This window comes from Equus przewalskii, chromosome 11 (genome assembly GCF_037783145.1).
Source record: "Equus przewalskii isolate Varuska chromosome 11, EquPr2, whole genome shotgun sequence".
Taxonomy (NCBI): Eukaryota; Metazoa; Chordata; class Mammalia; order Perissodactyla; family Equidae; genus Equus; species Equus przewalskii.
Genome location: NC_091841.1, coordinates 14,662,594 through 14,678,835, shown reverse-complemented (window position 1 = coordinate 14,678,835; position 16,242 = coordinate 14,662,594). Strand labels below are relative to the sequence as shown.

The 16,242-nt window shown below is 34.3% G+C and overlaps 1 pseudogene; it reads right to left on the bottom strand.

The window, feature by feature from the left end:
* Positions 1 to 8,617: 8,617 nt before the first annotated feature.
* Positions 8,618 to 9,549, bottom strand: LOC139074571 (olfactory receptor 5J3-like; annotated as a pseudogene).
* Positions 9,550 to 16,242: the final 6,693 nt, after the last annotated feature.

The window sequence follows — 16,242 nt, the reverse complement described above, 5'->3', positions numbered from 1 at the left end:
TTTCCATACATTAGGTTATGACCTTAAGCCTTCTTATGTGCCTTAAGAAGAAAAACCAAATACAAATAAGTTCTTCATGTATTTAGAAATTGCTTTTTATGTGTAAGTCACACTTCTAAGTGCTGTAAAACATTAGTGAACAAAATAATACACATTTTTGCTTTCCTTGTGGGGTAGAGATGAAATATAAACACAATAACTTACTAAATTTTATAGTACAGTAGAATGGGTTAAGGACTATGGTACAGAAGTGCAGGCAAGCAGAGTGGGTATGCTGTGTGGGAGTGAGGAAGAATAGTAGATACGGAAGAGAAGTTCAACTAACTTGCGTTATCCTCAGCCTTTTAAATAAACTTTCTATTTTCTCATTGTGTGTTTGTGCATGTGTGTGGTTTGGGCAAGCACATTTCTTCTGTTTTAGCTTTCGTATTACTCTATGTGTTCTGTTAAGATCAAACGTGTTTATAGTTGCAAAGAAACTGATTGTAGTGCAATGACTTGATGTCAACAGTCAGCTGAAATTGCTCATGTTCTCCCATTCTGTGTGGGGATTTTAGGGTACTGTTATTTTCTTAGCATTGCCGTTAGTTCACATATATGCCCTACAGAGTTTACTAACTCAACATACTTGGCTTTTCAGCAACTCAGAAGGGCTGCACTGTGTCTAATTTTGTCTAAATCAGTCCATTTGTCTATAACATAGGATATCAGTTAGGAATAATTTCTTGAGTTTTCCCACGTAAGCTTCCAGTTTTTTACGGCTTGGTCTTGAGTCTTAAATGCTTATTTTTATGTTATGGATTGTTACTTTTTCCCATTTCTCTAAAAAACAGTAATTCTTGTTTAAAAGTCATGCTCCAAATGTTTTTAAATCTTTATGTAAGTGATCTACTTTTTGACGAATTGGATTGGTTGCCTGTCTCTCATGCTTGTGACTTTCCTCAAATTTGATTCACATAGGTGTGTTTTACATTTTGAATAGGATCCATTGTTTGACAACATAGTTTTGATAATTCCACTTTTAGGATGTAAAAGGAGATAATCCCATGAGTTTGTCTATGCTGTATTTATAGTGAAAGTATGATATGATACGTAGCGATTTATATACACGTTGTGTCTTATGGAAAAATGTCCTCCTAACCCTCCCTAAAATCCTCCAATTTTTTTGTTTATTTTAAGTAATTTTAAGATTCATGGGACTTTATTTACATCAAAGAGGGACCTTATTGTTCCTTAGTCCACTGTCGAGGAATAAAATTTTCTATGTAGTCAGTCAAATTTAAATAAATTATTTCATTCAAATAAAAATATATATATTGTCATGTGAGGACAAATATTTCTAAAAAGTTCATACAGTAGGTTTTTTTAATTATTGGGAAAAATTGTATATGTAAGTATGAACCATGCATACATATATATAAGAAATTATTTTTCTTTATTGGAAAATTAGTGTTGAAGAGAGAAACAGTGAAATGCATTACTAGATATTGATGGCTGCTAATATTGAAATGTTTAATTTAATATTTTTGCTTATCTGTCATCCCAAAAATATCTTCAGTGAATAATTATGACTTTTATAACAGAAGAAAGTACAAGTCTCTACTATTGAGATTTGAAAAAATAAACTGACTAAACATAATTAACTATTCCACTACTAAAATGTCTTGATGTTCCTTTTGATAGTCCCTCAAGCAATTAACCAAAGATAGAACAAAATGTTTTGAGATTTACAATAATATCAATAATATATTTCATTCATTTTAAACGTCTTTCTTTCTTTCCTTATTCAGTAGATACATGTTATTTCAGAAAGTTTTATAGTTTCCATAGAAAATAAAAATTTAAAAATCAGAAACTGATACTGACTAAAATTTTTTTGACTGCTGAATTTCCTCCTTCTTTTAATTTTTTTCTTTTTCTTGAGGTTATGATAGTTTACAACATTGTGAAATTTCAGTTGTACTTTATTATCTGTCAGTCACCATACAGGTGTGCCCCTTCACTCTTTGTGCACACCCTTCCTCCCCTTTCCCCCTGGTAACCACTAAATAGTTTTCTTTGTCCATGTGGTCATTTATCTTGCACATATGAGTGAAATCACACAGTGTTTGCCTTTCTCTGTCTGGCTTATTTCCCTTAACATAATAACTTCAAGTCCATCCATATTGTTGCAAATGGGACGATTTTGTCATTTATTATCGCTGAGTAGTATTTCATTGTATATATATACCATATCTTCTTTATCCAATCATTGGTCGATGGGCACTTAGGTTTTTTCCATGTCTTGGCTATTGTGAATACTGCTGCAATGAAAATAGGGGTGCTTAAGTCTCTTTGAATTGTTGATTTCAAGTTCTTCAGATAGGTACCCTATAGTAGGATAGTTGGATCATATAGTTTCCATTTTTACTTTTTTGAGAATTCTCCATACTGTTTTCCATTTTGGCTGCACTAGGTTGCATTCCCAGTGTATGAAGTTTCCCTTTTTCCCACAACCTCTCCAATATCTGTTATTTTTTGTCTTGGTTATTATAGCCATTCTAATGAGTGTAAGGTGATATTTTAGTATAGTTTTGATTTGCATTTCACTGATGATCAGTGATGTTGAACATCTTTTCATGTACCTATTGGCCATCTATATACCTTCTTTGGAGAAATGTCTGTCCATGTCCTCTGTACATTTTTTTGACCAGATTGTTTGTTTTTTTTGTTGTTGTTAAGTTGTGTGAGTTCTTTATATATTAAGGAGATTAACCGCTTCTTGGATATATGATTTGCAAATATTTTTTCCCAGTTGGTGGGTTTTCTTTTTGTTTCAATTCTGGCTTCTCTTGATGTAGAAGCTCTTTAGTCTGACGAAGTCCCACTGTTTAGTTTTCTTTTGTTTCCCTTATCTGAGAAGACACAATGTTCAAAAAGACCCTTTTAAGACTGATGTCAAAGAGTATACTGCCTATATTTTCTTCTAGAAGTTTTGTGGTTTCAGGTCTTATCTTCAACTCTGATCAATTTTGAGTTTATTTTTATGACTGGAACAAGATAATGGTCTACTTTCATTCATTTGCCTATGGCTGTCCAGTTTTCCCAATACCATTTACTGAAGAAACTTTCCTTTCTCCATTGTATGCTCGTAGATCCTTTGTTGAAGATTAGCTGTCCATAGATGTGTGGCTTCATTTCTGGGTTTTCAATTCTGTTCCATTGATCTATGTGTATGTTTTTGTACCACTACCATGCTGTTTTGATTAGTATAGATTTGTAGTATATTTTGAAGTCAGGGATTGTGATGCATCCAGCTTTATTCTTTTCTCTCAGGATTGCTTTAGCAATTGGGGGTATTTTGTTGTTCCATATGAATTTTAGGATTCTCTGTTCTATTTCCCTGAAGAATGTCATTGAGATTCTGATAGGATTGCATTGAATCTGTAGATTTCTTTATGTAGTGTGGAAATTTTAACTATGCTTATTCATCCAATCCATGTGCAGGGAATGTCTCCATTTCTTTATTTCATCATCAATTTCTTTCAGTAAAGTCTTGCAGTTTTAATTTTATGGATCTTGCACTTCCTTGCTTAAATGTATTCCAAGATGTATTATTCTTTTTGTTGTGTTTTAAAATCACATTTAATTCTTTGTTGAAGATTAGCTGTCTTTAGATGTGTGGTTTTATTTCTGGGCTTTCAATTCTGTTCCAATATTTTTTGTAGATAATAGATGAGTTTAGGCTGAAATATGTAGGAAGTGCCAAAGACACAGAATAGCTAAAATATATTTTTAAATCAGAATAATGTGGAAAGGATCAGTCTGTTAAGATTTACTATATAGCCATAGTTATCAAGATTGAGTGGTATTGGTTGAGGTACAGACACATATATCAATAAAATAGAATTGAGAAGCCAGAAATAGATCCTTATGAAAAGGCCAACTAAGTTTTCATGGGGTGCAAAGGTAATTCAATGAAAGAAAGATAGCCACTTTTAACAAATTGTGCTGGAACAATTGGATGTCCATAGGCAAAAAATAAAAAAAAATAAAGAAACGAACTTAGAATGTTGACCTAAACCTTGCACAAAAATTAACTGAAGATAAATCATCACAAGTGTAAAGTGTAAACTATAAAATTTTAGAGAAATCATAAGAGAAAATCTGTCACCAGGAACTAATGCTTAGTGAACAGTTGATCGACATGACATTAAAAATATGATCCTTAAAAGTACAAATTGTGAATTGCGCTTTAAAATTATATCAGACCAGCAATCACACTCTTGGACATTCATCCCAGAGAAATGAAAACATATGCCCATACAATCACTTTATCACAAAAGTTCACAGAGATTTTGTTTGTAATAGTTGAATATTAGAAACAATTTAAGTATTTTTCAATGCGTGAATGGTTGAAGAAACTGCACGATAAGTCACATGAAATAATAAAAGAACAATAATAATACAGCTATGATAAGAAAACAAACAATTGATGCATAGAAACAGAGTGGACCTCAAGAGAATTATGTTGATTGAAGAAAGCCAATCACAGAAGGTGACAAACAGTATTTCATTTATACAACATTCTTCAAATGACAAAGTTGTAGTGATGGAAAATGCATCAGTGGTTGACAGGGGTTAAACGCAGGAAAATGAGAGAAGGAAAGGGGATGTAGCTATAAAGGATGGGCATAAGGGACCTCTGTGGTGATGGAATATGTCTGTATGTTGACTGTTGTGGTGTTTACACAAAGGTACACATATGAAGAAATTGCATAGAAATACATATATAAATAAGCATACACACACACACACACACAAAGTGAATGTAAAACTGGTGAAGTTTGAAAAGTCAGTGAATTGTACCAATTTTAATTTTATGGTCATGACATTGTACAGCATTTATGCAAGTTGTTATCACTTGAGGAAATGAAGTGGGACACAGGAACTCTTTTTGCTGTTTTTTCCGCAACTTCTTATAATTCTATAAATGTTCCAAAACAAAAGTTAAAAAAAATATATATCTAAGGCTATCTGGGACAGTGTGGGGCAAAAAGAACTAGAATGGAAATATTAAATAGAGAGACACAAGAACTTTAGAGGTGATGGACATGTTCATTATCTTGTTTTGATGATATTCAGGAACACAAATGTTTCAAAACGAATCAAATTTCTCAACTTCATAGAATTACAGTTTATTATTTTCAATGGCACCTCTATAAAGTTGTCTTACCTAATTACTAACCACGCCAAGAGATCAAACCAAAAACAAGAAAAAAAGTCAATAATAGGAACACACATTTTACTATATTATTCAATTAACGAGAGAGAATATAATTCTGGTACTTGTCATAGATTTGAGGATCCAAGAACCTCATCTATTTGCTGGTGGAAGAGGAACAAGCAAACTGAACTATAGCAAAATTAAATGTCTTCTTACATTTTCTCTTCCAAGAGACCTCACTAATGTGTTTGTGCTTATGTGTGAGTCGATGTGTAGGTGAGTGAATGTGTAGGATCTGTATATCTGTATGCATATCAACACATACAGAGGCAGATATGCAAAATAATTATCATGGAAAACTATGTTTACAACATACTAACATGTTGCGCTCAAGGCTTTTCACTGAACTGTGTGTTGTAGTAGTGCCGGTAATGAGAACGGACTTTGGAGACAAACAAATATCTACCAATAAAGATTAGGTTCATAAAATGCATTATATATTATTGACTGTAATGAAGAAAGAAGCAAAAAAAGTGACAACATGGATATATGACAAATGATTAAAGTGACAAAATGCAACAACACAATTTGTGCAAAACAACATAGAAAACAAATGTAGAAGAAGTTTTACATTTAGCAGAATATATTGATGATGCAGGCTATATATCAAGCACAGTAGAGTATGGGTCAAGGTAGACAAGAAGACTTGGAGTGAGTATTGGACATGATGCAAAAACAAGAAATATTGAAATGTAATACAGGCAAATATAATGAAAGAGAAGACCTTAAATAGATGATGACAATTCACTATGAAATGAGAATAATAAGAGTGACCAATTTCTCTCCCAACGATCAAAAAAGAGAAAAAAATAGAACATCAATTCAAAAATAATTAAACACCTCCACACATACACAATATATTATTATTTTTAGTTCACCTAACTTTTTAAATAATGCAATAGGGCAGTGTTTAAAAATATCTCCATTGTGTCATCCATTTGAGGAGACCAGTGTAGAACTGGAGAAATACTGACAAGATTGTTTTATAGATAAAATATATTAATCCATTTCCCTATAAGGTTGTGCTGGTAAGGGTACCTCAGTGAAACAGAACCATAAGGAGAAGATTATATTTATCTATATAATATATATTTTTATGACACATACATTAAATATATGTATATATAAAGACAGAGAAATTTTTAAGAATTTGACTCATGTGAGCGTTGGGACTGGCAAGGCAAAAATCTGTGGGCAGGCTGGCACTTTATGGTTTGATATTGAAGTCTTGAGTACCAAGGTGAGAAACTAAAGTAGCATTACTATATGGCAGTCTGGAGCAGAATTTCTTTTTCTTTGGGAGACCTCAGTCTTTACTCTTTAAGTTTTCAACTGATTGGATGAAGCCCACCCATATTCTGGAGGTGGATTAGCTGTACTCAAAGTCTATTGACTTAAATGTTAATCACATCTAAAAAAAATTTTCATAGCAAAATCTACACTGATGTTTGACCAAACAACTGGGTACGATAGCCTACTCAAATGGACACAGACATTAACCATTAAAGTGGGAAGAAAGGAAAGCTAATCAAGAGTGAAAAATAGCAATGCAGTACACAGACAAACAAAGAAGTCTAACTCACAGATAAGAACAAATTGTTCCAGACAATTGATAAACACTCCTCTTGCATTCTGTTAAGCTTTCAAATGCTTCAAGGATAATCAATAATTTGCTTGGCATCTCCTCAGTGAGAGTATAGGAGGGTACAAAAGAATCCATAGATATTCTCACTATGCCATGTTATGAAACACATAGGGGAGCCACGAAAGAGGTTTCATGACAGGTAAACAGATAGAATATTTAATGTGGTGCTCTATTACACCAATATCCAAATAGTGTGGGTGATATTTGCAAGAAGCATATTTATTCAATGTCAAAGAATACCAAATATTAGGATTTATGATTCACTTCTGTGTGCATTCTCTATTGATAATGCATGAGTAGACTAGAACTGTTTTTTTCCTTCAGATTGTTAAAACATTTTCATATACTATTGAGAATATGTGAAATGTCAATATTATTTATGTATATTTCTGTTTATACAAATACTTTATAATATAAATAATAGAGGTCAAAATCAAGAGATAATAAAGCTTAAATAAAGAGCTAGGAAAATAAAAATATATGCATATATATATTTTGCAGAATGATGAAGTGGCAGATGTTCAGTTTCCAGTCTGATGTCCTCCTAAATCTGTAGTCATTTAGTGACTCTAGGCTCTTCTTACTATCTTCTCAAAAATATTGTAATAATTAACATTTATGTAATTCAATGTATAAATGTGAATTTTTTTCTGATCTCTTGATGACAAAACAGTAAATTCCCACCTTACACTGGGACATGAAAAGCAATTTTTGGACATTAGAACACTTTTAGGTCTCCCAGTTTTATGGTGATGGTACAATGAAAAGCAGTTTAGTTTCCAGTGGAATCTGACAGCAGATGCAATTTTCTCATACGGTATAGATTTAAAAAATAAAAAAATAATCTGATAATCAACACAGATATTAAACAATGAAAAGCTAATTTGATGCTCTTCTTAGAACATATATCTGGTGAGAGAAAGCCCCTCTACCCTCCCTCCTCTTGCAGGAAATCAACACTTACCAATACGATTTGTTTTCTTTAGCTTTTCATCACTGCACCTAAACAAGATTTATATTGCTTCTTATTCCATTGAGTTAAAATAACTTCTTCTTACAATAGGTCACTCTTTCTTACATAGAAAGGTGTGTGCATGGGGATACGATAGGATATCACAACCTCATCACCTTACAAGCAACACTCTGTATGAGAAAGTGTGGATTCCCTGTAAATACTTTTACAAGTTAGTTAAGAGCATCATATTTTTCTATTTGCCTTCTTAGAGCTCTCTTGGATACTCCTGACTCTATTTTCCTTCTAATCTGTATCAATTCTATTTATTTCTTTTTATTTCTTTTTTTTTAAATGAAGCACTTATACTCACAATGTTTTAAAATGCTAATTCTTATACGTTAGCCTGGCATCCTCATTCTACTCTGGTATGTTTTAAACTCAGTGCTTTATTAGGGATCTTCATATACATCTTTATTCCATTATACTTATCTATGCCCAAATTAAATGTATAGTAGAGTTCTTTGTGGCTTTAGAGTGCAGATAAACTTAAAATAACATCCTGAAAACATATATATATATAAACAATCATACTGCGTACATATATATGCACATATTCTGTGTATTTTGTCTTCCAATAGAGAATAAAATGATTTGTGCTATACTTAGAAACTTTAGAATTCATTGAATTCATGTGAATGTTAATAAGCACAGAACTGACTGGCAGAGTGTTTTAGGATAAAGGGACTTGAAATTAACAGGGGAAATGTTTCATTTCTATGGCCTTTCTCACAGCATCCTTTACTTCCTTGTTCCTCACACTGTAAATCATAGTGGGCTTAACATGGGAATCACTAGTGTATAGAACACAGAAACCAGCTTCTCCTTTTCTGCAGAATACTGAGAACTTGGCTGAATGTAATTAAAGCTTAAAGTACCATAGAAGATGGTCACAGTAGTCAAGTGAGAGGCACAGGTGGAGAAGGCTATCTGTCTGCCTGCTGCTGAGCAGATTCTCATGACAGAAACAACAATGAATACGTAGGAAATGATCAGAATCAAGAAGGTGGCCACGGAAATGACTTCAGAGAAGGTTAAGAGCAACAACTCATTCACAGAGGTGTCAGAACAGGACAGCTTTAATAGCAGAGGAACATCGCAGAAGTGGCTAACATCATTGGACCCACAAATGACAGTGTCCCTAAGCTTATTGTGTGTGTCAATGAGTTAGTCATTCCACCTATGAATGACACAATGACCAGCCCTATACTTTCTCTTAGACACGGCTGCAGTGTAAAACCTAGGGTTGACAATGGCACATAATGGTCATAAGTCATCACCAATAGGAAGAAGCCTTCTGTGGTGATGAACATCACCAAAAATAAATGCTGCACTATGCAGGTAGAGAATGAGATGGTTTCCTTCACAATCGAGGAGTTGATCAGTATTTTCGGTGCAATACCAGATGAATACAGGCATCTACAAATGAAAGACAGCTGAAGAAAAAGTACATGAGTGTGTGGAGATTGGGAGTGATTTAGATTAAGAAGATCATGCCTAGATTCCCCACCAAGATAATGCTATAAATTACCAGGAACAATACAAAAGGCATAACTTTCGTTCAGCATGGTCTGTCATTTCCAAGAGAATAAACTCAGTAACAACTGTAAAATTCTCTTCAGCCATTTGTTAATTCCTTATCTTCAAATCTGAGGTGAAAAAGATAAGGGGATTAGAATGGACACAGCAGAATTTAATATTTATTAAAAGCAAGCAGAGACATTTATAGACTCATGTACTCAGAAATATACATTATAAACCGACACATGTATGGACAGCTAATATTCAACAAGGGAGCCAAGAGCATACGATGGAGAAAGGAGAATCTCTTCAATAAATGGTGTTGGGAAAATTGGACAGCCACATGCAAAAGAATGAAAGTAGACCATTCTCTTACACCATGCACAAAAATCAACTCAAAATGATTAAAACTTGAATGTGAGACATGAAACCATGAGATTTCTAGAAGAAAACATAGGCAGTATGCTCTTTGACATCGGTCTGAGCAGCATCTTTTCGAGTCCCATGTCTGATGGGCAAGGGAAACAAAAGAAAAAATGAACAAATGGGACTGCATCAAACTAAAAAGCTTCTGCACAGCAAAGGAAACCATTAACAAAACGAAAAGACAATCCAGCAATTGGGAGAAGATATTTGCAAACCATATATCAGATACGGGGTTAATATCCAAAATATACAAAGAACTAATAAGCTCAATAACAAAAACATCCAACAATCCAATTAGAAAATGGGCAAAAGATCTGAACAGAGATTTCTCCAAAGAAGAAATAAGGACAGCTAACAGGCATATGAAAAGATGCTCAACATCATTAGCTATCAGGGAAATGCAAATCAAAACTACAATGAGGTATCACCTCACTCGGGTCAGAATGGCTACAATTAACAAGACAGGAAACAACAAATGTTGGAGAGGATTTGGAGACAAGGGAACCCTTGTTCACTGCTGGTGGGAGTGCAAACTGGTGCAGCCACTATGGAAAGCAGTATGGAGTATCCTCAGAAAATTAAGGATAGATCTACCATATGATCCAGCTATTCCACTGCTGGGTATTTATCCATAGAACTTGAAAACACAAAGGCATAAAGATACTTGCACCCCTATGTTCATTGCAGCATTATACACAATAGCCAAGACTTGGAAGCAACCTAGGTGCACATCAAGGGAGGAATGGATAAAGAAGATGTGGTATTTATACACGATGGACTACTACTCAGCCATTAGAAATGACGAAATCCAGCCATTTGTAACAACATGGGTGGACCTTGAGGGTATTATGCTGAGTGAAATAAGTCAGAGGGAGAAAGTCAGATACCATATGATCTCAATCATAAGTAGAAGATAAAAACAACAACAAACAAACACATAGCATTGGAGATTGGATTGGTGGTTACCATAGGGGACGGGGGGGGGGGGGAGGGCAAAAGGGATGATTAGGCTCACATGGACTATAATTAGTTTTCAGGTGGTGAACATGAGGTAATGTAAACAGAATTCGAAATAGGATGTACATCCGAAAATTAAAAATAAATTAAAAATATAAAATTTCTACATGTATGTATTTGAGTTCTAATTTTGTTGTGCTGTCGTCAGAGAACACAGTCTGTATGATCTAGATTCTTTAATATTTGCTGCCTCATATATGTTGAATTTTCAAAAATCTATGTTGCATGTACTTTTGAGCAGAATTAAAAGTCTTTTATGGTTGGGTGCAGGGTTCTAAAAGAAAAAAAAGAAATATACATTATTTTTCTGAACCTGTCTCCTCATTTGTAATAGTAGGAGCTTGATTGGATTATTTATTAATTTTTCAGTGCTAGTTATGATTCTATACCCCTTAAGGAAACATTTGAAAAAGGATTTTAGCTCTCAAAAATTTCAGTCTGTCTCTAAAGTGCCTGCCTCTGTAAGAAGGTGATAACAGCATGAGGGACAATGATGGCGAGTAAAAGGAATTTGCAGAATTAAACTTAAGCCCTTTTTAAACTCTTCATTTTGGATATAAAAGAATTAATTACGGGAAGATCTAAAATCAGGTACACTGTTAACTATGTAGTTAATCCACAAAAATAACTATGATGTAATGAGAGAATTGTCAAAGATTACGAGGCAGTGTGTTACAGGCTCTTAACATCAGCCCTGATATCAGTTCCCCACACTGAACCCAGCATATATGGGCTTAAAACTAAAACCTACCACCCCCTTTCCTGCTTCTCTAGCTCTACTCACGTGTAAATACCTGTTTCTTTAAACTTTGACTCCTTGAGCTTTACAACTAAATGAGAGTTACAAATTGTTAAAAGCCTAGGTGGCCTGGAGTTGGAGGCACACTAAAGTTTAGTTAATCATGTGTCCTTGAAGTTTGCCAGGAAAGCCACTGTCTCAAGAATATCAAGGAGCGGAGGCTTCCCAGACCTCTACTCCTCAACTCCTGGTGGCGCTGGAACCTGCCTCAAACAAGAAGAGGAGACAACGGCGAAGGACGCTCACCTGCCATCCTCCTATCTCACCCTCTCCCCTGCCTTGCTGCAAGTAGCCTCTCAAGGCCAAAGGCAGGCTGGTGGGAAAGCACCAACCAGCACAAGCTACATGTTCCCCCCTCCCCTTCCCAAAACCCCAAATAAAAATCCCTACCCATTCCTCATCGGGGAGCTAGCAATTTTTGAGGCATGAGCCCTTGCTTTGCTCCCTGTGCGTGGCATAGTAAAAACGTTTCCTCTCTACTCAAGACTCTGTTCTCGGTATGTGGATCGGCATCGGTTCAGAGACCAAACTTTCAGTTACAAGTGAACCTGACCTCCAAAGACGATGCCACTATATTCTTCCAAGTGCATAAATCTCTGCTGTCCTCTGACACCTCCTTATCAGCAGCGTGGAAGGAGATTCTCAGTGGAATCACTGAGTGCTGAGACTCAGAGCACAGAAAAATATGTCTTGCTTAAATAGAGCAGTTAGAAGAGTTCATAAGTTATCTGAGGCCCTGAATAAATAAAATATATAATTATTATTTGCTATTAATTTGTTGTGATATAAATGCCTATACAGATAATGTTGTACACTGTAATGCATAATATTAATGTTTATTTGCTATACACGTGTATAGATAAATGTTTGTATATATACACTCTCATACACATATGTAGAGAAGACAAAATTTAAAATGTGGATAATCACAATCGCCTATTGCTCAGGAATACTTTTTCATATACTTCATATAATGATAAATATGTATGACCATTATGATTTTCTACTCATCTTTCTGACATCTTTTTAGAATACCAATTGAATAACATTGTCTCAAGGAAGGATTATCTATTGTAAATAGTTTTCATTACAAGCATAATGAGAGAAATGGAACTTCCAAATGGAATTTAGAAATTCAATCATATTACTTATTCAGGGATGCCCATGCTCTGTAAAATTTAAGGTTATGTGGTAAAGAGAAGTGAATGACAGGATATGGAGTTGGATCAAATGACCTCTCATTTTCTTACCACTCATATGATTCTATTAGACTTAAGACAAACTTCCTAACTGATCTACTAAACGTGAGGAAAGTCAAATAAAAAGGAAAAATCAATTTTAACAAAATAAATTCAACTTACCAAAAGAAAATACTGTAAAATTTCAACTTTAGAAACTTCATGTCCCTTTCCGTGTCTTCTTATCCCTTACTCAAAAAACAATTTCAGTTTTGATTATAGGATATGCAGGATTATTAAATATTTGAATAATATATAGCTGAAGATAGCTCCAGGTAAAATAAGTGAAGGTAAATCTTAACTATTAACATACAACAAGCTGAATAACAAACTAGCAAATAAAGTCTTGACATATTTATTTTTTTTCCTCTAAGAGACAAATTTGGATAGAAGGGACAGCTATACGTATTCATTTATATCAGTCTCTAATGAGCTCTGTCACAGCTTAAACATTAGATAGTAACAAATAAACCTTAGGAAACACTCTATTTCTTAAGGTATTTACACTTTTCCATGACTCATATATCTCCCTAGAGGGTATCGTTAACTAAAATGCTGTAAAGCCTTTAAGAACACATTGAGTAAAAGATGGGGGGATTCTTGAATTCAGTAAAATATAATAGGAACAATAATTTAAAATAATTTTCTCAAGAGAACAGTGAATTACCTAAGTGATAAATGCTTAGATGTTATTAGGTTTGTTGCAAACTTTGTCTTTATGCAGATGTATAAGACAAGGAACCAGACAAATGTTACTACATTAAAAGCCTCCTTTAAAAGGAGCATACACACACAGAGTTCACAGAAAATTTCTGATGGTTAGTATGCCTATCTCTCTTCTTAATTTAACATGCAGAATGAGTTGTGAAGAGTTCTGCTAGAAATCTGGTTAAGATTCAATGCTTATACTCATCAAACTAATGGATGATATACTACTCTAAGCGTTATATTACACACTAGAGATAAAGGGGTTATGAAAATGATTGGATATTCCTTTTTTGAAAGATTGGAGAATAAATATATTTCCTAATACATTTATATCAGAATATCTAGAAAGCTGTTCTAAAGAATGGATAACCATCATGGGAGAAGAAGAGAGAGATGTTAAAAATTAGACTGATAAGGGGAAGCTGGTAGTATGCATTTCCTGAGGGCTTTTGTCAATCTCTGTAATGGGAATCATAGATTTTAATAACTCTGCTCTTGATGATGACTGGAAGATTGAGGAACACACATATATCAAGTGTTTTCTGATATTTGACAGTTGGTGGTACAGGACTATAATGTGTGCGAGAAGGGACACATTTGCTGGCCTCTAACATGGGATAGTGAAGGTTCATTCAAATGGAGAAGACATAAACTCAGGTCAGGAAGGTCTGAGCTGCCTGGAATATGAGGAGCTGAGTAGCGGAGCAGAGAGACCTCAGCAGGCAAAGTGATTAATAGATTGGCATGAAGTCTGAAGCATGTTTGAGACTTTGAATGATTCTTAAAGTGCATATATTAAGATATGACTCCATAAGGCTAGATCAAGAACAACTACCAAGGAAAGAGAAACTACCAGGTATCTGTATGATGAAAACTATCGGTTCACAAAGGGTTGGGATATGTTCAAACCTTAGTAAAGAAACTCATTTAATATCTAGGGCTTTGAATGGAGAAAGGAGAAGAGGAAAGAATTTGCTGTATTCCACTCTAACAGAGCTCAACATTAACTCTCAAAAAGATAAAGTGAATTTGTGTAGGTAAATAAACTGCCTATAAAAACAAAACTCAGCACTGTTTAAAAAAACATTTTAAAATTCTGACTCAATCACAGAAGGTTCACAATGCCCAGCATCCAAAGAAATATTTATTTGCAGGTTGAAAGAGCAGGAAAATATTATCCATAACTGTGAGAAAAATAAATCATCAGTACTAGACCCAGGAATAATAGAGATGATGGAATTTGCAGACAAGGACTTTAAAACATTTATGAATATTTGCAAGAGTTTAAAGGCAAATGTGGATATTAAAGAAGAGAAATAGGAATTATAATAGAAAATAAATTGAATTACTAGGACTGAATCTTTTAACAAATGAGCAATGGAATGCTCATTTCTAATATTACAGAGTAGACATTGCAGAAAAAAAATTAGAGGCTTTGAACATAGGACAATGGAAACTATTCAGACTTAACTAACAAAAGACAAAAAAAAGCATGAAAACTGTAGAAATATGAAAGACCTATAGAAAATGTGTCACATACAGAAAAAAAGAGATAAGAACGAATACAGAATTTGTGACAAAAACAATGCAAGCCAGAAGAAAATGGAGCAACCTATTGAAAACAGTGGAAAAATTATCCAACTATAATTCTATATAAGGCAAAAACATAATTTAAAAACTGAAAGAAAAATATGATTTCCTGATACACTTCCGGTAATGACCAAGTAAGCTTTGTAAGACATGACTTCACAGTTAAAAACTAGTGTCACAGGGGGAAAGAAACGCTGAAAGTACTAGAGACAAAAAATTCTGAAAGGCATTAGACACTAAAGGCATTAGACAGGTGATTTTCCCATTTTACAACTTCTATTTTGAAGGAAGGCCCCGTCTGCACACTTCAGATAGAATTTTGTATACATCCCACAATCTTTCTGAAATAAGACAGAGTTTGGGACAAACACGGTCACGTGAAAATTAAGGATGAATTTCATAAAGGAAACAGCCAGGGAAAGTTAGACCCATGTTCTGTGTACAAAGCATCCAATTCACTGAGCCTGAACCACATAAGCGTGGGGCAGTTTCCAGTATCCCAGATAAGGCTAAAATGTGAACTGATATTTGTGTTACCACTCATGACACAGAGTTTGCAGTTTGAGACAAACTGTGCTAATTTCCTGGTAATTTTTTTAAAATGAACAAACAAAATCAACACTCTTAAGAAGAATATAACAAAATTTAGGCATTTTCACAGCATAGTATCACAATGTCCAAGATAATATCCAAAATCCCTTGACTCATAAATATACAAGAAAATTAGAACAAGACTTTAAGTGGTAATAAAGACTGGTCCTCAGTTCCCTTGCTTCATTCTCAATCTTCAGAGAGTTCTGTGTACTTTGTGTTGCGGCTTTAATAACTTTCTGACCTCTCCTCCACACTCCATCCCTGTAGCCAAATCTGTTGTTATATGTGGAGCTCTCAGGTGGGAGAGAGTTTTCTGCTCTCCCTAGTGGCAGACCAACTCTGCTTTGTATCACTGCAAGATCTTGGGCCAAAGAACTAAACATAAGAGTCAAAACAACAAAGCTGCTAGGAGAAAAATCTGAAAGA